General features: G+C 37.1%; 1 protein-coding gene across 2 annotated transcripts in view; it reads right to left on the bottom strand.

The window, feature by feature from the left end:
- Nucleotides 1–25,805, bottom strand: part of SETBP1 (SET binding protein 1) — an 890,090-nt gene that overhangs the window by 817,164 nt on the left and 47,121 nt on the right. The window contains exons 2-3 of one of the 2 annotated variants that reach the window (XM_081561785.1): nt 24,748–24,791; nt 24,139–24,216 (exon numbers count right to left, since the gene is read on the bottom strand). The gene's annotated coding sequence lies outside the window, so the exon portion shown is untranslated. The remainder of the gene's footprint in view (nt 1–24,138; nt 24,217–24,747; nt 24,792–25,805) is intronic. The other variant, XM_081561784.1, reaches the window with a different exon arrangement.

The following is a 25,805-nucleotide window of genomic DNA, read 5'->3' as shown; positions in this document are numbered from 1 at the left end:
AATGTATAAAGCTAGAGAATAAAATAACAAACTTAAACATCAGATCAAAACAAACTTTAAGATACAAAGAAGGCATAAAAATTAAAAATAAAGAAGAAAAGATATAGGTGACAGAAATGGGAATATCAGTGATTGTAAAATATATTTCACAAAAGGAGAAAAATTCATTTGATACAGGGAAAAATTTTTGAGAAAATATTACCAATAATTTTTAAGAATTAAAGATTAAGTCTAGACTAAAAGTGTTCAACATTATCAAACAGGAGCTATAAGAAAAAAATTAACTTAGAAATATTTGATTGAAATTTAATAATATCAAATATAGACAGAGAATTTTAAGTTTCTGGAATAAATGAGTAAATAATCTATAAGGAACAAAGTGTCATTTTGATGATACTCTTCTAACAACACAAAAACCAAAAATAAGGTAGAGTAACTTATTCAAAATGTTAAGAGAAAAACAGTAACTTATATGTAGAAGATTATATCTAACTGGCTAAAGCTTTATTTAAATTTGAAGGTTTAGTAAAAGTATTTTAAGTTCTTCATAGCCTTATAAAGACCTCATTTGTGAAAAATCTCAGGCTTTATAGGCTTCAAATAAATTGACTTTTCTGTGAAAACTCTTGTGGAGAAGTATTGGTGGTACTAGTGGTAAAGAATCCACTTGCCAATGCAGGAGACATAAGAGACATAGGTTCAAACCCTGGATCAGGAAGATCCCCTGGAGACGGGCATGGCAACCCACTCCAGTATTCTTGCCTGGAGAATTCCATGAACAGAGAAGTCTCGTGGGCTGCAATCCATAGGGTAGCAAAGAGTCAAACACAACTGAAGCAACTCAGCACACACATAGTCTAACAAGAAGACGACTAAATCCCAGATAATGTCCCCAAACCATATATAAAAATAAATAAATAATAATAAACAACTAGAAATTTGTGTGTTTTTAGAGATTTTTTTTGATATAGACCATTTTTAAAGTCTTTATTGAATTAGTTAAAATACTGCTTCTGTCTACATTTTTTGGCCTTGTGCTATGTGGTGTCTTATACCCCTGAGCAGGGATCAAACCCACATGCCCTTCATTGGAAGCCAAAGTCTTAACCACTGGACCACAAGGGAAATCCCTAGAAATCTGATATAAGCATTAATAACAATATCATTGAGAGAATATGATTTCCTAAATAAAAATATGAATCCATCTATCATGAGATCCTTTTATTAGATAAGAATAAATTTTATTTAAAGAAAAGCCCTACTTGAATAAATTTCCTATTTGTATGGAATTGAATTGTAGAATTCAAACTAATTTGAAACAAGAGAAAAGAACTTTCTATCCTAAACTAAAGTCTACCTTTTATATTAGTCCTCTTTGGAGGCTCACACTTATGACTGTGGTAGTTTCCGTCAAAGCAAGTTAAGAGGCAATAAATCGTAAGAACAACAACAATTAAAAATAATCTGATTAATACTCTCCATCCTTACTTTTGGATGCAAAATTACATCACCTATTGGAGTTCTTCATTTAACTCTGATATAGTAATGTTTTATTATTTCCCAAAATCAAATTTACCATAAATGGGCAAAACATGGAGGATGTCAAAAAGTTTACACGGTAATCTTGATAAAATTGTGATGGTGCTAGTATACACAAAATTACATCAGTCTTTCCCATCTCCGATAGTGAGGATACTCTCACTATCCTTAGCTCTGAGGCTTCAGATTCTTCTTTCTCCCATTTATTCTAACTCTCTTTTTCAATGTCTAGTCTACTTTTCCTGCCACATGGCAAATCACTAACAAACTGATTCACATCAATTTGTATATGACCGAAGTTGATATTGCTATGTGCCTTTTATAGAAAAATAATCCTTAATATTAGGGAATTAAAATCTATTGGGTGACAGGCATAGTTTACTCCTACGGCCAAGGGGAGGGGTGGGTGACGTTTAAACGTTTAAACAGGAAATAGAGAGCTTCTTGTAGTCTATGATCTCTTTACACACACTTGACTGGAAGGCTGGCTCAGGATTCGTTTGTTTCTATTTTCACAAACAAAATCATTATGACATGTGAGAATCTGGTATTTGTGTCCATCTGTAATCAATCTCAATAGCTTGAGGGGATAAAAATCTAACACATGGTTATATAAGTATTAGACTTGAAACATAAGCAAGAGAGTCAGACACTCATTTACCAAGGTGGATTGAGCAGAAAACTCCAGACTATTTAATGCAAATGAAAAGGTGAGTTTCCAAGAATCTAGGTCACTCTAAGAAAGAGAAAGTAATGGGTTCCTGAATTCTTTAATAATATAGTTATCCAGAGTAGGATCTCATGTAATCCATCAAGCGCTCACTTTTCAAATATCACCAAAGCAATTCATTGTTAAGAGAAAGCTGAGTTTATTGCTTACCAAGGTAAGGATGACCTCGACCTCAAAAAGGAAAAAATGCAAAGTTACTATATTTATTGAGACTATACACAGTCTGTTTTAAGTGCAGAAAACAGGATTGAGAAGGGATCACAGTTGATGCTTTTGAACTGTGGTGCTGGAGAAAACTCTTGAGAGTCTCTTGGACTGCACGATCAAACCAGTCAATCTTAAAGGATATCAACCCTGAATATTCACTGGAAGCTGAAGCTGAAGTTCCAATACTTTAGCCATCTGATACGAAGAGCCGACTCAGTGGAAAAGACCCCGATGCTGGGAATGATTGAAGGCAAAAGGAGGAGGGGATGGCAGAGAATGAGAGTTTAGATAGCACCACTGACTCAATGGACATGAATTTGAGCAAACTCCAGGAGACAGTGGAGGACAGAGGAGCCTGGGTGCTACAGTCCTTAGCAACTGAACAACAACAAGGATCATGATATAATTGATTAAGATTGGAGGAAATTTGCAACAAAGTGTTAAAGGTCTATAAATTATCAGTTGATGTTTCCTATTGAACAGTTGATGAATCTTTCCAGAGATTGGGGATAAACAAGTTATATGATACTTTTATCTTTCTGGAAAGGGTCTCCTGGATTAGTAAAGTTATCCTAATGAAAACAAAGTGGTATTTATGCAGATAGCAAACTGTGTGCATCTGGTTTCAAACATTCAGGAATCTTCCCAACTTTTAGTAATCCACCAATGTCTAATATATTAGTTTTCATTTTCTTATTTTTTGACTCTTTTAAAGTTTTTATGTACAAAACATTAAATAACTGATAAATAAATACAACAAATCAATCAAATTAATACTAGTGTGTACATGACCAATATATAAACGGACTATTTTGAAAATAGGTTTGTCACAAAAACCAGAAGAAAGATCTATGGATCATGAAGAATCAGGGGGAAAACCTCATAGAATAAGAGGAATAACGGTGAAATGAGGCCAGAAGTTTACACAATATTTACATTTCTTCATCAGTTTTCTAAGAAGTCTGTCCAAAACCACCATTATACTCTAGACACCATTAGAAATCAAAAAAATATTACAACAAATCTTTGGATACATCTTAAGGAAATAGTGCTTCTGTTTCCCTGAGTCAGAGAAAGGCCTGGACTCATGGCACAAACAGGCAATCACCACTTGGCTTCCCCACACGAGAATGCGGGCGGATGGTGGTGGAGTTTAAGAGGTACCAGGTGTGGACGTGTAAATAGATCCCCCCTTTCTCAATTCAATTTAGTAATTCTTTTATACAAACTAAACTTGCCATGCAAATTAAAATTTTAAAGCAAACCTATTTAAATTAATTTGATATAGATGATACAATGTTTAATTCTACTCTAGCTACTAAGGGATCCCAGATTTTCCTTCAAATGTAAATTGAAAACATTTACCCTATTATCGTTGTTTTGGTTATCCACAGAATTTTCTAAAATAAGAGTTCATGGTTACAAGGATCAATAGTGCACTCCTGGCAAGGAAGCATTTAATTGATTTATTTGGGATCTCATTTTTTTTTCCTTCAGCAAAATGTGAAAATGTTGATTTTTCACAAAAAATTCCTGTTTACATCCAATTTCAATACTAAGCACTTAAAGATGCATTTATATTCTTAAAAACCTATTTTTTAATCAGGTAAGAAAGATGTGAAATTAAAGTTCTTTAAGGAGAAAACTGCTTCTAATATCCTACCATGCCACATAAATGAACACTGAATACAGAACTGTTTCTGCCTGTTTGAATAGTTTGACCAGAATATATATAATTGCTATTCTTGGAAATTTTTAACCCTTGGAATTTTCTAAACTTCTTAGGAATCCATCTATTTAAAGAAACAAAAGGAGGTATTCCAAGATGGCAGAGTAGGAAATTCTTGAGCTCACTTCCTAACATGGATACACTAAAATTACATCTATTTATAGAGCAACTGTCAATGAGCATGACCTAAAGTTTAGCAGAAAAGATTTTCCAAAACTAAATATATAAACAGGGAACCACAATGAGATGGCAGACCTGGCAGAAACGTGGTATAATGAAGATCTATACTCTGGTTAGGTAACCCACAAGTGACAGGATGATGACAATTGTAAAGAAAGAAGCAGAGAACGTATTTGACGCAATAGCTGAAAACTTCTCTAATCAGGGTAAGGAAACAGTCAAGTTCAAGAAGCACAGAGATATCTCAAACAAAATGAAATCAAAGAGGCCCATAAGAAGACAAGTATATTTTTTGTTTTCAGTGACATTTTTCATTTTTTTTTTAAATTTTTTACATTAATTTTTATTGGAGTGAAGTTACCTTATGTTTTGTTTCTACTGTAGAGCAAACTGAATCAACTATATGTATACATATATCCCTCTTTTTTAGGTTTTCTTCCCATTTATGTCACCACAGAGTACTGACTTCCCTGAGCTATACAGTAAGTTCTCATTAGTTATTAATTTTCTACATAGTATCAATAGTGTATATATGCCAATCCCAACCTCCCAATTTATCCCACTTTCCCTTACCTCCCCCCTTGCTGTCCATACATTTGTTCTGTACATCTGTGTCTCTATTTCTGTTTTACAAATAAAATCATCTATACCACTTTTCCAGATTCCACATATATGTGTTTATACAATTCCACATATATGTGTTTATATACAATATTCGTTTTTCTCTTTCTGATTTAGTTCATTCAGTATGGCAGTCTCTAGGTTCATCCACATCTCTACAAATGATACAGATCTGTTTTTATGGCTGAGTAATATTCCATTGTATTAATATATACGTACGGTATCTCCTTTATCCATTCCTCTGTTGGTGGACATTTAGATTTCTTTCATGTCCTGGCTATTGTAAAGAGTGCTGCAATGAATATAGGAGTACATGTGTCTTTTTGAATTATGCTTTTCTCTGGGCACATGCACAGGAGTTGGATTGTTGGGTTATATGGTAGTTCTAATTTTAGTTTTTAAGGAACCTCCATACTGTACTCCACAGTGGCTATATCAATTTCCATTCACACCAGCAGTACAAGAGAATTCCTTTTTCTCAACACCATCTCCAGCATTTATTGTTAATTTTTTTAAATTATGGCCATCTGATGGGTGTGAGGTGATACCTCAATGTAATTTTGATTTGCATTTCTCTAATAATTGATGAAGATGAACATCTTTTGATGTGTTTGTTGGCCATCTCTATGTCTTCTTTGCAGAAATCAGAAATTCTTCTGTAAGGCTTAGGAAACTCAAACAGGGGCTCTGTATCAACCTAGAGGGGTGGGATGGGGAAGATGGGAAGGAGGTTCAAAAGGGAGGGGATATATGTATACCTATGACTGATTCATGTTGAGGTTTGACAGAAAACAACAAAATTCTGTAAAGCAATTATCCTTCAATGAAAAAATTAATTAAAAAAAAGAAATTCCTCTGATTTCTTTGGAGAAATGTCTATCTAGGTCTTCTTCCCATTTTTGATTGGATTATTTATATTTTTGACATTGAACTGCATGAGTTGTTTGTATATTTTGGAGATTGATCTCTTGTTGATTGCTTCCTTGGCAAAAATTTTCTCCCATTCTGAGAGTAGTCTTTTTATCTTGTTTATGGTTTCCTTTGCTCTGCAAAAGCTTTTAATTATGTCTCATTTGTTTATTTTGTTTTTATTTTCATTACTCTAAGAGGTGGGTCAAAAAAAGATCCTGCTGCAATTTATGTCAAATATTTCTCTGCCAACATTTTCCTCTAAGAGTTTTATAGTGTCTGGCCTTACATTTAGATCTTTAATCCATTTTATCTTTGTGTATGGTGTTAGGGAGTGTTTTGATTTCATTCTTTCACATGTAGCTGTCCAACTTTTCCAGAACCACTTATTGAAGAGCTGTCTGACCTCCATTGTATAGTCTTGCTTCCTTTGCCATAGCATAGGAGACCGTACATATGTGGATATATCTCTGGGCTTTTGATCCTGGTCTATGGTTTAAATTTCTGTTTTTGTGCCAGTATCATAATGTCTTGATGACTGCAGCTTTGTAGTGTAGTCTGAAGTCAGGGACTTTGATTACTTTGGCCATTCAGGGTCTTTTGTGTTTCCAAACAAATTCTAAAATTTTCTGTTCAAGTTCTGTAAATTAGATCACATAGTATATGATGGACAAAGTTTAATTGTAATGGCTAAAAATAAAGAGAAATTTTAAAAGAAGCTAGATAAAAGCAAGCAATTACATACAAGGGGACTCCCATAAAACAATGAACTAATTTTTCACCAGAAACTCTGCAAACCCAGGGTTTCCCTAGTGATCCAGTGGTAAAAAATCTGCCTGCCAATGCAGGGGACACAGGTTCAATCCCTGACCCAGGAAGATTCCAACTTCCACAGGGCAAACACATGCATCACAACTACTGAGCCCATGCTCTAGAGCTCATAAGCCACAACGCCTGAGCCCACGTGTTGCAACTACTGAAGCACATGCTCCCTAGAGCCCATGCTCTGAACTAGAGAAGTCACTGCTATGAGAAGCCTATGCACTGAAACTAGAGAAAGCCCATGAATAGCAACAAAGACCCAGAGCAGTCAATAAATAAATAAATGTTTTAAAATAAGAAACTTTGCAAATCAGAAGCAAGTGCCATGATATATTCCAAGTGATGAAAGGAAAACACCTATAACCAAGAATATTCTACTTATCAATGAAGAATATTCTACCCATCAACCAAGAATAATCTACCATTCAGATTTTAAGTAGAAATAAGCAGTATTATAGATAACAAAAAGCTAAAAGAGTTCAGCACCACTCTACTGGCCTTACAAGAAGTGTTAAAGGTACATCTCTATGCAGAAAAGGCCACAGGTAGAAATATAAAAACTACAAAAGGGAAAGAATCATTGGTAGGCAAAAGCTTTTACAAAGGCTAAAAGACAAAGAATTAAAATCATCTACACCCATAATAAGTAGTTAAGGGATTCACATAAAAATGATGTAAGATAAAATGTCAAATTCATGTCCATCAAGTCGGTGATGCCATCCAACCATCTCATCCTCTGTCATCGCCTTCTTCTCCTGCCTTCAATCTTTCCCAGCATCAGGGTCTTTTCAAATGAGTCAGTTCTTCACATCCGGTGTCCAAAGTATTGGAGTTTCAGCTTCAGCATCAGTCCTTCCAATGAATATTCAGGACTGATTTTCTTTAGGATGGACTGGTTGGATCTCCTTGCAGTCTAAGGGACTCTCAAGAGTCTTCTCCAACACTAGTTCAAAAGCATCAATTCTTCGGTGCTCAGCTTTCCTTATAGTCCAACTCTCACATCCATACATGACTACTGGAAAAACCATAGCTTTGACTATACAGACTTTAATCAGCGAAGCAATGAATCTATGTTTTAATATGCTGTCTAGGTTTGTCGTAACTTTTCTTCCAAGGAGCAAATGTCTTTTAATCTCATGGCTGCAGTCACCACCCACAGTGATTTTAGAGCCCAAGAAAATAAAGTCTGTTACCGTTTCCATTTTCCCCCAATCTATTTGTCATGAAGTGATGGGACCTGAAGCCATGATTTTAGTTTTTTGAATGTTGAGTTATAAGCCACCTTTTCACTCTCCACTTTCACCTTCATCAAGATCTTTAATTCCTCCTCACATTCTGCCATTAGGGTGGTGTCATCTGCATATCTGAGGTTACTGATATTTCTCCCGGCAATCCTCATTCCAGCTTGTGATTCATCCAGCCCAGCATTTCGCATGAGGTACTCTGCATAGAAGTTAAATAAGCAGGGTGACAATATACAGCCTTGACATACTTCTTTCCCAATATTGAACCAGTTTGTTGTTCCATGCGCGGTTCTAACTGTTGCTTCTTGACTCGCATACAGGTTTCTCAGGAGGTAGGTAATGCGGTCTGGTATTCCCGTCTCTTTAAAATTTTCCACACTTTGTTGACATCCACACAGTCAAAGGCTTTAGTGTAGTCAATGAAGCAGAAATAGACGTTTTTCTGGAATTCTCTTTTTCTAGATCCAATGAATGCTGACAATTTGATTGCTGGTTCCTCTGCCTTTTCTAAATCCAACTTCTACAACTGGAAGTACTGGGTTCACATACTGTTGATGCCTAGCTTGAAGGATTTTGAGCATTACTTTGCTGGCATGTGCAATGAGCACAGTGGTATAGTAGTTTAAACATTCTTTGGCATTGACTTTCTTTGGGATTGGAATGAAAACTGAACTTTTCCACTCTTGTGGTCACTGCTGTGTTTTTCAAATTTGCTGACATATTGAGTGCAGCATTTTAGCAGCATCAGCTTTTAGGATTTTAAATAGCTGAGCTGGAATTCCAATACCTCCACTAGCTTTGTTCATAGTAATGCTTCCTAAGGCCCAGTTGACTTCACACTCCCAGATGTCTGGCTCTAAGTGAGTGAGAACTACACCACTGTGGTTATCCAGGTCAGTTTTTTTGTACAGTTTTTCTGTGTATTCTTGCCTTGTCTTCTTAATCTCTTCTGCTTATGTCCTTCCCTTTTCTGTCCTTTATTGTGCCCATCTTTGCATGAAATATTCCTTGGTATCTCTAATTTTCTTGAAGAGATCTCTAGCCTTTCCCATTTTATTGTTTCCCTCTATTTCTTTTCATTGTGCACTTTGGAAGGCTTTCTTACCTCTCCTTGTTATTCTTTGGAACTCTGCATTCAGATGGTTATATCTTTCCCTTTCTCCTTTGCCTTTCACTTCTCTTTTCTAAAATATTTATAAGGCCTCCTCAGACAACCATTTTCCCTTCTTGCATTTCTTTTTCTTGGGGACGGTTTTAGTCACTGCCTCCTGTACAGTGTTACAAACCTCCATCCATAGCTTTTCAAGCATTCTATCAAATCTAGTCCCTTGAATCTATTTGTAACTTCCACTGTATAATCATAAAGGATTTTATTTAGGTCATACCTGAGTGGCTTAGTGGTTTTCCCTACTTTCTTCAATTTAAGTCTGAATTTGGTAATAAGGAGTTCATGATCTGAGCTCCAGTCAATTCCAGGTCTTGTTTTCGCTAACTGTAAAGAGCATCTCCATCTTCGGCTGCAAAGAATATAATCAATCTGATTTCATAATGACCATCTGGTGATGTCCTTATGTAGAGTTGTCTCTTGTATTGTTGGAAGAGGGTATTTGCTATGACCAGTGCATTCTCTTGGCAAAACTCTGTTAGCTTTCGCCCTGCTTCATTTTACACTCCAAGGCCAAACTTGCCTGTTACACCATGTAACTCTTGACTCCCTACTTTTGCATTCAAGTCCCCTATGATGAAAATGATGGGGGTTTTTTGTTAGTTCTAGAAGATCTTGTAGGTCTTCATAGAACCATTCAACTTCAGCTTATTCGGCATTAGTGATTGGGGCACAGAACTTACTCTGATTTTGAATTGTTTGCATTGGAAATGAACCGAGATCATTCTTTCATTTTTTGAGATTGCACCCTAGTATCACATTTCCCACATGCTGTGGGGCAACTAAGCCCATACACCAGAACTACTGAACCTGCCTCTGGAGACTGTGAGCCTCAACTACTGATCCCATGTGCAGAAACTACTGAAGCCCACAAGGCCTAGACCTGTGCTCCACAACAAGAGAAGCCACTGCAATGCAAAGTCCACACACCACAACTAGAAAGTAGCCTGTAGTCTCAGCAAGCAGAGAAAGCCTATGCACAGCAATGAAGACTCAGTGGAGCCAAAAATAAATAAATAAAACTAATATGTTTTAAAAATTAGCAAATTGAATTCAACAATAGTTTAAAAGGGTCATACACCTTGATTAGGTAGGATTTATCCCAGGGATTCAAGTATGCTTGAATCTATAAATAAGTGTGATACACCACATAAACAAATTGGTGCAAAGATTTCAACGATATTCAACATCCCTTTATAAAAAGAAAACCAACACTCTCAACAAAACGGGTATGTATAATACAAGCCATTATGTGACAAACTTATAGCCAAAATTATACTCAATGGTGAAAAACTAAAAGCATTTCCTCTGAAATCAACAACACTACAATGCCCACTCTTAAAACTTTATTTCAACACAGTAGTGGATGTTCTAGCCAAGGTCATCAGAGAAGAAAAGGAAATAAAAGGAATCCTATTGGAAGAGAAATAGTAAAACTGTCATTGCAGATGATATGACATCATATTTAGAAAATCCTAATAAATCAAAAAACTGTTAAATTAATATATAGAAATCTGTTGTGTTTCCATATAAAAACAATGAACTATCATAAACAGAAATTAAGACAATAATCCCACTTACAATTGCATCAAGAAGAATATCTAGAAATAAATCTAAGCCTTGAGGTAAAATTCTTGTTCTCAGAAAATGATAACAACTGAGGAAAGAAATTGAAGATGACACTGAAATGAAAGATATAACATGCTCAATGATTAAAAGATATTAACACTTTTAAACTGATCATACTACCCAGTGTATTTAAAAATACAATCTTTATTCAAGTACCAAAGATATATTTTACAGAAACAGAAGAAATTATTCTAAAATTTGTGTGGCATGTACACTCATGGCTAATTCATGTCAATGTATGGCAAAAACCACTACAATATTATAATTAGCCTCCAATTAAAATAAATTAATTAATTAAAAATAAATAAAATTTGTGTGGAAACATAAAAGACCCTAATAATCAAAAAAATTTTGATAAAGAAGAAAAAATGTACAGGTATCACACTCCCTCTTTTCAAACTATAATAAAAGCTATCATCATCAGAAGAATATGATCCTGGCACAAAGTAGAAACATAAATTAATGGATCAGAATAGAGCCCAGAAATGTGTGTGCTAAGTTGTTTCAGTTGTGTCTGACTCTTTGCGACCCTACGGACAGTAGCCTGCCAGGCTCCTCTGTCTATGGTATTCTCCAAGCAAGAATACTGGAGTGGGTTGCCATGCCCTCCTCCAGGGGATATTCCCAACCCAGGGATTAAACCAGCATCTTTTACATCTCCTGCATTGGCAGGCAAGTTCTTTTCCACTAGTGCCACCTAGGAAGCAGAAGTCTACCTGCAGTGAAAGAGACCTGGGTTCAATCTCTGGGTCAGAAAGATCCATGGAGAAGGGAATGGCTACCCATTCCAGTATTCTTGCCTGGAGAATTCCATGGACAGAGCAGCCTGATGGGCCCCAGTCTATGGGGTTGCAAAGAGTCAGACATGACTGAGTGATTAACACATACATACAGAGCCCAGAAATAAACCTACATATATATGGTCAATCTATGACAAAGTTTGAAAATTACACAATGAGGAAAAGACAGCCTCTTCAATAGATGCTTTTGGAAAAACTGGACAGCTACATGCAAAATAATCAGACTGCACTACTTTTTCAAAACATACACCAAATAAACTCAACATGGATTAAAGTAAAAGTAGGACCTAAAACTTAAAACCTTAAAGTAGGACCTGAAACTATAAAACTCTCCTCAAACAAGGGAAACAGAAGCAGATGTATACAAATGGGGCTGTACCAAACTAAAAATCTTTTGCACAACAAAGGAAACTATCAACAAAACAAAAAGGGAGATGATATTTGCAAATGAACTATCTGATAAGTGGTTAATACTCAAAATATAAAAAGAACTCATATATCACAACATCAAAAAATCAAACAACCTGATTAAAAAATGAGAACTGAATAGACATTTTTTTCCAAAGAAGGCACAATTATGGCCCACAAGCACATGGAAGTATGTTTAACATCACTATTCCTTAAGATCATGCAAATAAAAAGAATGAGATACCACCTCACACCCATCAGAATGGCTATCATCAAAAAGACAAGCGATAACAAGTGTCAGAGAGAATGTGGGGGAAAAGGCAACCCCTGTACACTATTAGGATTGTAGATTGGTCAGCCACTATAAAAAATATCAAGAAATTTCATCAAAAAATTAAAAATAGAACTGCCATGTGAACTAATAGGGCTTGCCTAGTGGCTCAGGAAGTAAAGAATCTGCTGCAGTGCACGAGACCTGGGTTCAATCCCTGGGTCAGGAAGATACCTTGGAGAAGGGAATAGCTACCCACTCCAGTATTCTTGCCTGGAGAATTCCATGGACAGAGGAGCCTGGCAGGCTACAGTCCATGGAGTCACAAAGAGTTGGACATGACTGAGCAACTAACAAATGAACTAACAATTTCACTGCTTGTTATTTATCCAAAGAAAACAAAAACTCTAATTTGAGAAGATAGATGCACAAAAATATTCATTGTTGCATTTTATAATAGGCCACATATAAAGCATCTTATATTGCTTTAATTAATAGATGAATAAAGATGATGATATAAATATATATACATATTATATATATATATATAAAAAATGGAATGTTACCTAAGAATATGAAATTTTGCCATTTAATCACATGGGTATATCTAGAGTATATCAGGCCAAGTGAAATAATTCAGTCAGGGAAAGACAAATACCCATGACCTCACTTACATGTAGGATCTAAAAAACAAAGAAATCCCAACCAAACAAAATACAAACTCATAGATACAGAGAACAAATTGGTGGTTGCCAGAGGGAAGGTCTTGATGGAGATGGTGGGCAACGCAGGGGAAGGGGATTAAGAGGTTAAAATCTCCAGTTAAATAATAAATAATTTTCAGGGATATAATATATAGTTAATAGTGTAATAACTTCATATGGGGTCAGATAGTTACTCGACATGTGGTAGTGGTCATTTCACAAGCAAATGTCAAAACACTATGAGGTACATCTGAAACTAACACAATATTGTACATCATCAATATGTCAATGAAAAACAAATGGTAGAAATGGATATGTGAACTGATTACATATAGAAACATTTGTATATATTATAAAAGAATAAAATATGTATGTATGAATAAAATATGTATGCCCATAGACATACACACCCTCATAAAAAAGACTCATAAGTAATGGATTTTTGTACTAGTCAGTTGATATTGAAGGATCTGGCCCTTCAATATCTGGTTTATTGAAATGACAATTGTTTTTTACATGGCATCTCAGTTGCCCTAGTAAGTTGGAGTAAGTTCCATGGGCCTGCCTCACTGCCATCTGTATCTCTTGTTCCTGGATGCTTGAGTTTGAGCACTAAAGGTATGTCAAAACACTCATAAGCAATTTAGTGAGTCAATGAAATATATGCTCCAGTAGTTTCTTAGGAAAACAATTTTCTATATATTGCACTTCCAATATTATTAAAGACAAACTACATGATTTCTACATTTACCAGAGAATAGTCTATCATGGAATACAAATAGACACAATAGATAGACACACACACATGCAAACACAGACACACGGCCATGCACACAAACATAAGACAAATGTACACATGTACAGACACAAACAAACATTTTTTCTGTTTCTCAGAATGGCATGCTTTCAGTGACGTAAAATCATCAGGGTATGTGAGACATCACATGAAAATTCAACTGGTTGTGAGCTTTTACTATATATTCCAATCCATCAGGGGCTTGGACTACTGAACATTACAATAGAGGTAGACTTAAAAAATAGTTTTCTAGCCAACCGGATTTGAGAGTTTATTGCTGCTTCAGTCCTTGCTCCATTTTCCCACAGGAAAACACACTAACTTACACTATTTCTAACTGTCAACTTCGATCCCCTGAACCCTGACACAGCCTGTATTCCTGAGCTAGTCATATTTGGATAAATGCTTTGAACGGCTGACTACATTCGTGACTGAAGGGCTGGCTCTTTACACTTGCATGTCCTCATTTGTTTGTGTGCTACTAAGGAGAGTTCTGTTACTTTGCAAAAATGAGATCTTAAAACTTTATAAAGAAGAAGGGTCTTAGATACCATAGAGATAAGCATTCTTTTAAAAACAATGCAACTGAAGCCCTAAGAAGTGAAGTAACTTTTTCAGGGTCACACAGCATCATAGTAGATGCATGATTTGGTGATTTGATGGACTTCCCACACCTGGACAACTTTGAGACACAATCAAATGTGTTGAGCACCATGCTAGTGAATTTCATAATATATTATATAATTTACTTATTTACAATAATTTCCTAAGGTAGATATAATCCTATTTTACAGATTGGAAATTGCCTAGCTGGTAAATGGAAGGATATGGACAAGAACCTATGTCTCTATGCTGCCCTTCCAGTGATAGATCTGTGCCAAGTCTGCCTCTCTGGAATCCTTGATTAAAATGAAAATACACCTGAGAACTGTGGCCTTAGAAGCTAATATCCCAGTTACTAAACCTGGTTCAGGGGGATTAGTTGATAATTGGACTGTGATGTTGTGCTTAAAGGCAGATTTTGATGGTGAAATTGAAACTGTGCAACTCAGGACTCAAACCTGGCAGGAACCCAGATTGGGGACTTGAACCCATGGTCTTTTAACTGAGATCACACACCTGGTCTCAGGACCTAATGAAGCTCAAGTTCTTTATGTCTCACTGCAGAAAGAATTCAGTGAGATATGAAGTGATAGGTAAGAACTAGATTTATTTAGAGAGGAACACACTCCACAGACAGATGTGGGCCATTTCAGAAAGGGAGAGGCCTCAAAATGGTTAGTTTTTAAGGACTGGATGATTTCAAAGGCCAACGAGTAGAGGATTATTTCAATAATTTCAAGGAAGGGACAGGGATTTCAAGGAATTGTGCCACAGCCCACTATTTGGCCTTTTATGGTTAGCCTCAGAACGTTCAGTTCAGTCACTTAGTCGTGTCCAACTCTTTGCAACCCCATGGACTGCAGCATACCAGGCTTCCTCCTGTCCATCACCAACTCCCGGAGCTTGCTCAAACTTATGTCCATTGAGTCAGTGATGCCATCTAACAATCTCGTCCTCTGTTGTCCCCTTCTCCTCCTGCCTTCAATCTTTCCCAGCATCAGGGTCGTTTCCAATGAGTCAGTTCTTTGCATCAGGTGGCCAAAGCATTGGAGCTTCAGCATCAGTCCTTCCAATGAATATTCAGGACTGATTTCCTTTAGGATTGACTGGTTGGATCTCCTTGCAGTCCAAGGGACTCTCAAGAGTCTTCTCCAACACCACAGTTCAAAAGCATAAATTCTTTGGCACTCAGCTTTCTTTGGGCTTCCCTGGTGACTCAGTGGTAAAGAACAAGTCTGCAAAGCCGGAGACCTGGGTTTGATCTCTGGATTGGGAAGATCCCTTGGAGAAGGGAATGGCTATCCACTCCAGTATTCTGGGCTGGAGAATTCCATGGACAGAGGAGCTTTATAAATTTGGGCTTCCCTGATAGCTCAGTTGGTAAAGAATCCGCCTGCAATGCAGGAGACCTCAGTTCAACTCCCGAGTTGGGAAGATCTACTGGAGAAGGGATAGGCTACCCACTCCAGTATTCTTGGGGTTCCCCTGTGGCTCAGTTGGTAAAGAATCTGCCCACAATGCAGGAGACCTGGGTTCGATCCCTGGGTTGGGAAAATCCCCTGGAGAAGGGAAAGGCTACCCACTCCAGTATTCTGGCCTGGAGAGATTCCATGGACTATATAGTCCTTGAGATCACAAAGAGTCAGACATGACTGAGCAACTTTCACTTTCAGCTTTCTTTATGGTCCAACTCTCACATCCATACATGACTACTGGAAAAACCATAGCTTTAAGTAGACGGACCTTTGTTGGCAAAGTAATGTCTCTGATTTTTAATATGCTGTCTAGGTTGGTCACAGCCTTTCTTCCAAGAAGCAAGCGTCCTTTAATTTCATGGCTGCAGTCAATATCTGTCATGATTTTGGAGCCTAAGAAAATAAAGTCTGTCACTGTTTCCATTGTTTCCCTATCTGTTTACCATGAAGTGGTAGGACCAGATGCCATCATCTTAGTTTTTTGAACGTTGAGTTTTAAGCCAGCTTGTTCACTCTCCTCTTCTCTTTCACTTTCATCAAGAGGCTCTTTAATTCCTCTTGTTAAATACATGCTAATTTATTACAATAAGCATATAATGAGGCTCAAGGTCCACTGACATCTTGGACCCAGTTGGTTCTAATCAGTTTTTGTTGTATCATACTATGGCTATGTCATTTTTTTAAAGGTTGTACCCTGCCCCCTTGCCTTCTGTTTCAAAATGTCAGAGTATAAACTACTTATTTCATAACTTTGCCTTGAGCTATTCCTATTCCATAAAACTGTGTGGTAGTCTAGTAGAGGAGCCAAAGGAAAACCAATTGCCAGATAACAGATAAGTCTGGAGAAAATGAGTACACCTCCTCTCCATTCCCTTTCAAGAGAGCCCTATTTAGAAATAGGTTTACCCTAAAATCCTCAGAGAAACTCATTTTCTAGTGAACAGGACAAGGTTTCTCCAGGCAGGCTTATCACTTTTTGGCCTCTATAAAGATCGTTTATTTGTGCTGAATTCATAATTAACTGGGAAGAGTATAATATTCATTATTTTGCTCAGTTGTTAATCAGTAGATTGTTTCCCTCATGCATCCTTCTCCTTGCACACCAACCTGTCAGACTCTAGTAATTGTTGCTTGAACAGGTTTGGGTAAATGTCTCCAAGGAGGACCAACTCTCTTGTTCCATTAGTGAGAACACATATAGATCATTTGCAGTGCTAATCCAGGGCTAAAATCAATTATGTCTCTTGTATTTAAAAATTAAATTGACTCGCCATGGGAGTAGAATGAAGGAAAAATACATTCCTTCTATTATGTGTAATTACAATTGTAAAACATTTTCCTTTGGAATGTAATTGATGCCTGCAGAGGCTGAAGTGGGAGAGCTTGAAATGTTTAGTGGCAATGTTGAGCTTTCTTTCAGATTTTTCTTCAGGCTTTTATTTCCCACCATTCCCCAGCCTTATTCTTCCTCTTCATGTTAAAACTAATATAAAATTGGGAGGTTCTCTAAGCTTTCTCAACTTTCAAAGAATCCTAACTGTAATTTAGGGCATAAGGAACGAAAACCAATGTGGAAAAAAAAGAGAGCTAATTATGCCTGTAATCTATGTAGTGAAAATTTCAATCTCACTAATATTTATTTAGTGTTGATTGTGTGGCAAGGTCTGAGTTAGGTGCTGTGGGAAAGTGAAAGAAAGTGAAAGTGTGAGTCACTTAGTCATGTCCAACTCTTTTGTGACCCCATGGACTGCAGCCCATCAGGCTCCAGTCATGTCCATGGAGTTCTCCAGGCAAGAATACTGGAGTTGATTGCCTTCTCCAGGGGATCTTCCCAACCCATGGATTGAACCCAGGTCTTCTGCATTGCAGGCAGATTCTTTACTGTCTGAGCCTCCAGGGTCATGGGAAATACACACACATGGCATGGTCTCTGCGATCAATGTCTTTGGTTTTGATGAATGATATCAAAATCATATAAGTTATATGAAAAATAAGCAGTTTTTTTTTTTAATTGAAGAGGTAATTATTGACCAAGAATAGACATTCCGATACTTTGGGAGGTCAGTAAATTAGATTACAGAATTGATTATGAGTCTCTCCTGAGACTTAATCCTTATACTTGTCTTATTTCCTTCCTCAGAAATGCCATCACTTCTCATAACTGCAATGATTCCATTTTAGGAGTATTTTGCTTGCAAAAAGACAGTCTAAATGGCTACATATAAGGTTGCTATGAGACCGGAAGGAAGGAGGCAGGGCACAACCATTAAAAAAATGAGTAGGGGATACAGCTGTTGTAAAATAATCAGGATGTAACAAAAACCAACTGGACTCAGCTAAAAACAAGATGGCATCAAGAATGGCTTGGCCATTAGTTCATTATATCTTCATTTGTTAGGGAAATTAAATAGTCTTGTTTAGGCTTCAGAGACAAAGCAGAGCAGGCCTCTGACCTTGCTTCTAACCTGCCTGGACACTGCCCTGGCTATCTGCTGTGAGTGCAAGTCTTACAATACCATAGATAAGATACAGGACAAATCTTGAAATCGTTGAGCCCCTGGAGAGGGTCTGGCCAACCAAGCTCCAGGCTTAACAACATTCCAAGCGTTACAAGATAAAATAAACTGCATTAACATGAAACCAGAGCTATAGTTTGCTCACAGATTAACAATGATATCAGTTTACATCCTAGGTGGGAACTGCTGTTTCTGAAGTCTCACTCACGAAGCAGATGCACTGCCTGGGACCTTTTCCCAGTTGCAACTCCAGATGTGCTATGTCAAGGGACTTCCCAGTGCTGTTTGAGTCTGGATGTTGCTCAGAACCCAATTTGGTGATGTATCCTTTGCTGTTTCTATTTCTCTTTACTTTTAATGTTAGTATATTGAAAGTAAGTTAGATAATTCTCTAATAAATATTGGTATTATTTATTTGTGTAGAATGAGTGGCTTACTTTGTTAACAAATCCTTTGAACTTGAGACAAAAGTGAAACTTTTGCAAAACATCATAACACTAAAAGTCACCACCGTTCATGCTATGACAGTTCCAAAGATTACCATAAAAGGCAAAAAAGTGGGCAGGAGCCCAATTCCTAGAAATCCCCACCCCTTCACTGAAATACTCCATTCTTCCCACTCAAATTACCCAACCATAAAAACTAACCACTCCCACACCCTGTGGCCACTCTCCCTTTCTGAAACAACCACATTCTGCTTATGGAATGTGTATCTCCCTAAATATATTTGCTTTAACTTTACCTTGGCTTGCTCTTGAATTTTTTTCCTGTGTGAAGCCAAGGTCCCTTACTTGACAACTTGTCTCAGGGACTAGAGCATGTCCTGGAATGTGACACTTCTCTCTGCTGCAAGAGTTATATAATATGGGCTACCCAGTTAAATATGAAATCCAGACTATTCATAAACAAGACAGCAGGCCCCAAATGGGGTTGTATATGCTAAATTTCATTACCAAATACATAATTATTCACCATTTCGGATCTCCCAGAAATGGACTCTTAAACCATCAGGAAGAATCACTTGATCAGCATTAGTTATATAATTTGTCTGATAGATTCCTGCCATCCCCTAAAGACAGTAAGCTTGCAATAACCAATGGACTTTTTTTTCCTTTTGGTCTCAATAGCTCTTGTTATGGCCTTCCCTTGTGGCTCAGATAGTAAAGAATCTGCCTGCAATGCAAGAGACCTGAGTTTGATACCTAGTTTGGGAAGATCCCCTGCAGAAAGGAATGGCTACCCACTCCAGTATTCTTGCCTGGAGAATTCCATGAACAGAGAGGCCTGGCCAGGCTACAGTCCATGGTGCTGCAAAGAATCAGACATGACTAAGCAATTTAACACTTCCACTTTTTTCATCAATTCAATTCAGTCATTCAAGAGAGTCCAACTCTTTGCGACCCCATGGACTGCAGCACACTAGACCTCCCTGTCCATCACCAACTCCCAGAGCCTGCTTAAACTCATGTCCATCGAGTCAGTGATGCCACCCAAACGTCTCATCCTCTGTCATCCCCTTCTCCTCCTGCCTTCAATCTTTCCCAGCACCAGGGTTTTTTCCAATGAGTCAGTTCCTCGCATCAGGTGGCCAAAGTATTGGAGTTTCAGCTACAGCATCAGTCCTTCCAATGAATATTCAGGACTGATTTCTTTTAGGATAAACTGGCTTGATCTCCTTGCAGTCCAAGGGACTCTCAGGAGTCTTCTCCAACACCACAGTTAAAAAGCATCAATTCTTGTGCGCTCAGCTTTCTTTATAGTCCAGCTCTCACATCCATACATGACTACTGGAAAAACCATAGCTTTGACTAGACAGACTTTGTCGACAAAGTAATGTCTCTGCTTTTTAATATGCTGTCTAGGTTGGTAATAGCTTTTCTCCTACGGAGCAAGTATCTTTTAATTTTGTGGTTACAGTCACCATCTGCAGTGATTTTGGAGCCCAAAAAAATAAAGTCTGTCACTGTTTCTATTGTTTCCCCATCTATTTGCCATGAAGTGATGGAACCAGATGCCATCAACTTAGTTTTTTGAATGTTGAGTTTTAAGCCAACTTTTTCACTCTCCTCCTTCACTTTTATCAAGAGGCTCTTTAGTTCCTCTTCACTTTCTGCCATAAGGGTGGTGTCATCCGCATATCTGAGGTTATTGATATTTCTCCCGGCAATCTTGATTCCAGCTTGTGCTTTATCCAGCCCAGCATTTCACATGATGTACTCTGCATAGAAGTTAAATAAGCAGGGTGACAATATACAGCCTTGTCACACTTTCCCATTTTGAACAAGTCCATTGTTCTATGTGAGGTTCTAAATTTTGCTTCTTGACCTACATACAGGCTTCTCAGGAGACAGGTGAAATGGTCTGGTATTCCCATCTCTTTAAGAATTTTTTGCAGTTGTTGTGATCCACAGAGTCAAAAGCTTTCGCATAGTCAATGAAGCAGATGTTTTTCTGAAATTCCCTTGCTTTCTCTATGAATCAAGAGACTTGTTGGCAATTTGATCTCTGGTTCCTCTGCCTTTTCTAAATCCTCTGCCTTTTCTAAATCCAGTTTGTACATCTGAAAATTCTCCATTCACATTCTGTTGAAGCTTTGCTTGAAGGATTTTGAGCATAACTTTGCTAGCATGTGAAATGAAGGCAACTGTATGGTCGTTTGAACATTCTTTGACATTGCCCTTCTTTGGGATTGGAATGAAAACTGACCTTTTCCAGTCTTGTGGCCACTGCAGAGTTATTCAAATTTGCTGACACACTGAGTGCAGCACTTTAACTGCATCATCTTATAGGATTTGAAATAGCTCAACCAGAATTCCACCACCTTCAGTAGTTTTGTTCATAGTAATGCTTCATAAGGCCCACTTGACTTCACACTCCAGGATGTCTGGCTCTAGGTAAATGACAATACCTTCATGGTTATTCGAGTCATTAAGGGAATGGGAATGGCAAATCAGTCCAGTATTCTTGCCATGAGAACCTCATGAACAGTATGAAAAGGGAGGCATTATTAAGGTCATAAAAAGCACAAGACTACATTTTGTTGGTAAGTTTATTTGGCCAGTAACTTGTTTAGGTTGTTCTAGGCATGATTGAGAAGAGACTAAAATGTAGGAAAGCAAAGGAAAGGGATGAATTCTTTCAGCATTGTGTGGGATTGTGAAGTCTGTGGAGAAAATCTTTTGCATAGCTTTCAGCAGTCCCTAATCTGTGCTTTTTCTCATCTTTTTTTTTCTTAGTAATACATGTATGTTCCACACTTCCCGAAAATAATCAAAAGGTCTTGTATTTAGCCTTATACCTTTCTGTCAAGAAGAAAGTGTCACATAAACTCATTAACTCAGAAGCATTAGGGGCTTAATTGAAATGAAAATTGTACCCCACCAAAATTTGCAATTCAGTGAAGAATAATGAAGAGGATGATATTTACATTAAAGGAATTGAGTAGTACTTATATTTCAAGCTGAAGAAGATGATTTTGGGGGGACAAGGATGTACTATCATCTCTTTACAAACCACAATTTTACATAACTGACTACTTAACTCTTTGTAAAGTCCACTAAAATAGATGGCATTAATCATCACCCAGAGTTGAAGGCTTTAGAAGTTTCAATACACATATTTAGAGATATGGTTGGAGCCCTACACATAAACATGAATAGAAGCAGACTTCTATTGTACCAGCCACATACATGATTTCAGGCTATCAGATAATTGCAAGAAAGTAAGTGGGTTTAGATTAGAAGTAGTCTGTTATGCTAATTATATATTAATAATATCTAAGGTTTGTATGGAGAAGGCAATGGCACCCCACTCCAGTATGGACGGAGGAGCCTGGTAGGCTGCAGTCCATGGGGTCACTAAGAGTCGGACACGACTGAGTGACTTCACTTTCACTTTTCACCTTCATGCATTGGAGAAGGAAATGGCAACTCACTCCAGTATTCTTGCCTGGAGAATCCCAGGGACGGTGGAGCCTGGTGGGCTGCCATCTATGGGGTTGCACAGAGTCGGACACGACCGAAGCGACTTAGCAGCAGCAGCAGCAAGGTTTGTGTAGACAGGCAACATTCATAATACACACACACACAATTTTAATAAAATTGTTTAAAAGGTATAACAAGTTCACAAATTATTTTCCTCAATTTTTTTCTAAAGAATTCATCCAAATATGCATGTCTTCATGATCTCATTTAATTCCCCTTTCCCAGAGATAACCAGGGCTTCCCAGGTGGCAACGGTGGTACAGAACCAGGCTGCCAATGCAGGAGACATAAGGATGTCGGTTCGATCCCTGGGCTGGGAAGATCCCCTGGAGAAAGAAATGGCAACCCACTCCAGTATTCTTGCCTGGAGAATCCAATGGATAGAGTAGCTTGGCAGGCTATCGTCCATGGGGTCGCAAAGAGTCGGACATGACTGAAGCAGCTGAGCATGCATGCATGCAGAGATAACCATTGTAAGTTTTTATTTTTTGCTAGAATATTCTTATATTTATGTACAGTAAGTCTCCTACATATGAACCTTCAAGTTGAAAACTTTCAAAGATGCAAACATGCATTCACATATCAGTTCATGTGTCTGGCATACCTTGTCACTTGTGTGTATCCTCTACAAGTGGTTGTGTTCTTGTGTACTTTACTGTACAGTACTGTATAGAGTATAGTAGTACAGTATCTTTATTTCAAGCCCAGGATGTCTGGAAGTAAGTGGCTATACAGCAGTATATAGCCAATTGTGTTATTTGGGTACCTAGGCTAACTTTGTTGCGCTTACAAATTAACTTATGAACACACTCTCAGAACAGAATTCATGTGTATGTAAGGGACTTACTGTATAAATAGAATATTTACTAGATTTTTAAATATTACAGAAATACTATCCTATTTAAACTTATCACTTAACTACTAGTTGGTTTTTTTTTTTAGCTTGTTTGACATTTGTTTGTATTCCATCACATGAACATGTTACAATTTATATGCTCATTTGCTTTTAGGAAGACATTTAAACTGTTCTAACACTGTATAATAGTAACAGATGCTGCAGTATATACCCTTATGTTCACTATTTTGTGCCACTGTGCAGGAGTTTCTCAAGGATATGCAGGTAGTTGTACCAATTACACTTTTTTTGTGTGCGACTATTAGAGTTTGTCTTCCCATATTCTTATTAACGCTACTTTACCTATTGCATGTATGGATATATACTTTACCAATTTAATGGGGATATAATTTTAAATTTACATTCCCTGAATATTAATGAAGTTGAACAAGTAATATATTTACAGATGTTCTTATTTCCGCTTATGAATGACCTGTTCATAAATTAATTCTTATTTTCATTTTTATTTTCTGGGACCTCATGATATAGATATAGTCATAGACATAGATATAGATTAGCTATATGGGTAAAAAAGTCTTTTTCAATATCATAGCTTTAATTTTTAAGATGCTTTCTGGCACTAACATCTTAAATTTTAATGTAATGAAATGTATCAATGTTATGATCTCATAGTGTGTGCTTTTTCTATCCTAAATAATTCTTCCCTACCTCAAATCATAAATATATTCTCATACACTCAATAAATATTTTTTAAGCTACTGATATATGTCTAGCATTGATCTTGGAAATGTATAGAGTGAGCAACAGACATGATATTTATTTTTAAGAATCTTACATTCTAGTGAGAGGGGAGATAAGAACAAATAAACTATGATAACTTGGAAACAATTCAGATTATTATAAAAAAAAAATAAAGCAGAACAGGTTGTGAATAACAATAGAGACACTTACTTTAGGAACAGTAGTCAAGGAAGGAATCTCTGAGGAGGTAATGATGCATAAGAAATCCACCTGAATGGTTGAATTCATCTGAAATGAACCAAGAAAAGTTTAACTGTTAAAGAGTTCCAAACAGAAAGAACAGCAAGAGGAAAGGAGCTTGTTGGCTTGATCAACAGAGGCTTCCCTGGTGGCTCAGATGGTAATGAATCTGCCTGCAAAGCAGGAGACATGGGTTCAATCCCTGGGTCAGAAAGATCCCCTGGAGAAGGAAATGGCAACCCACTCCAGTATTCTTGCCTGGAGAATTCCATGGGGTCACCAAGAGTCGGGCAACACTGAGCAACTAACACTTAAACCTATTTTTTCAGTCTTAGCCCCAATGGCAACAGTCTAATGTTTGCCCTGTGCCCCCTCAACTCACCAAAATTCATATCTTGAAATCCTAATCTTCAAGGCAATGATATTAAGAGCTTGAGACATTAGGAAATGATTAGATCATGAGGGTAGGGCCCTCATGAATGGGATTAGGGCTCATAAAAGAGACATCAAGGAATTTGTTTGCCCCTTCCACCATGTGAGACTCTAACAAAAAGTCTGCAACTTGGGGCAGGCCCTCACCTGACCATGCTGGTGTCCTGATCCTGAACTCCTAGTATCCAGAACTGCAAGCAACAAATGTATGTTGTTTCTATCAATTTTGTTATAGCACCCCAAATGAATTAAAATACATAGCATTCCTGTGCATACAGTTTTAGCCTAATCGGATAAATTACTTTAACATATATTATGATTTTCTATCTTTGTGACTTATAAATATATATTCTTTTATATGACATTCTCTCCACTCTCCATTTCACTTACCAAAGTGAATTTCCCTTAATTATTCATTCAAATGTCTACTATTTGTTATTTAATTAATCATTGATGAAATTTTAATTTTCTCAGTTTTCTGAACTAATATGATCTCTTCTTCAGAACTTCAAAGATGTTGGCAAATATCTAAGCACACTTATAATACTTTTTGCCATATCTCTTCTCCTTTTAATCTTTCCTTCTGTATTAGATTGAAAGTATAGTGAGAACAGGACCAAGATTTACTTGAATTTCTATGGAATATCATCAGTGCCTAGTGTACTGCCTTACAAAAGCTGATGCTTAATATATAATTAAATTGAATTCATCACCAATACAGTAGGGACTAGAATCAGTACTGGGGTAATATTCTGGCCTTCTCTATTTACTGGAAATTGTAGGTGACATTTACTCATTAGTTGTTTTGCATCTCTCTAGCCTGCATTTCCATCCTGTTTTAAGCAGTGTCTCTTAGTGTTAAACATTGTGTGTGTGTGTGGTGTGTACTTTTCCCTTAGGTTGGATCTTTCTAGCTAAAGTATTTATCTGATCTGTGTTACTGCTCTTGGGAGAAAGACCTAATTCAAGCACTATGATATCAAATGAATGTCACAATTTGCTAAACATGAAAGGCCATTCAGTGACCAATGCCTTTAGATTTTATGTTTTTTACTCACTACAAGAGATTTTCCTATGTTATTTAATTTTTGTAATTAAATGCTGACCCTTGCAGTTAAAACTCATTTGAGTTTGGAAAATTGCTTGATTTCTCTTCCTCAGTATTTTCATATGTAATATGGAAATAATAACTGCACAGAGGTTCT

This window comes from Giraffa tippelskirchi, chromosome 14 (genome assembly GCF_054371585.1).
Source record: "Giraffa tippelskirchi isolate mGirTip1 chromosome 14, T2T-mGirTip1v1.2.pri, whole genome shotgun sequence".
NCBI classification, from domain to species: domain Eukaryota; kingdom Metazoa; phylum Chordata; class Mammalia; order Artiodactyla; family Giraffidae; genus Giraffa; species Giraffa tippelskirchi.
The sequence above is the reverse complement of the archived record's forward strand: the minus strand, read 5'-3'. Positions and strand labels throughout refer to the sequence as shown.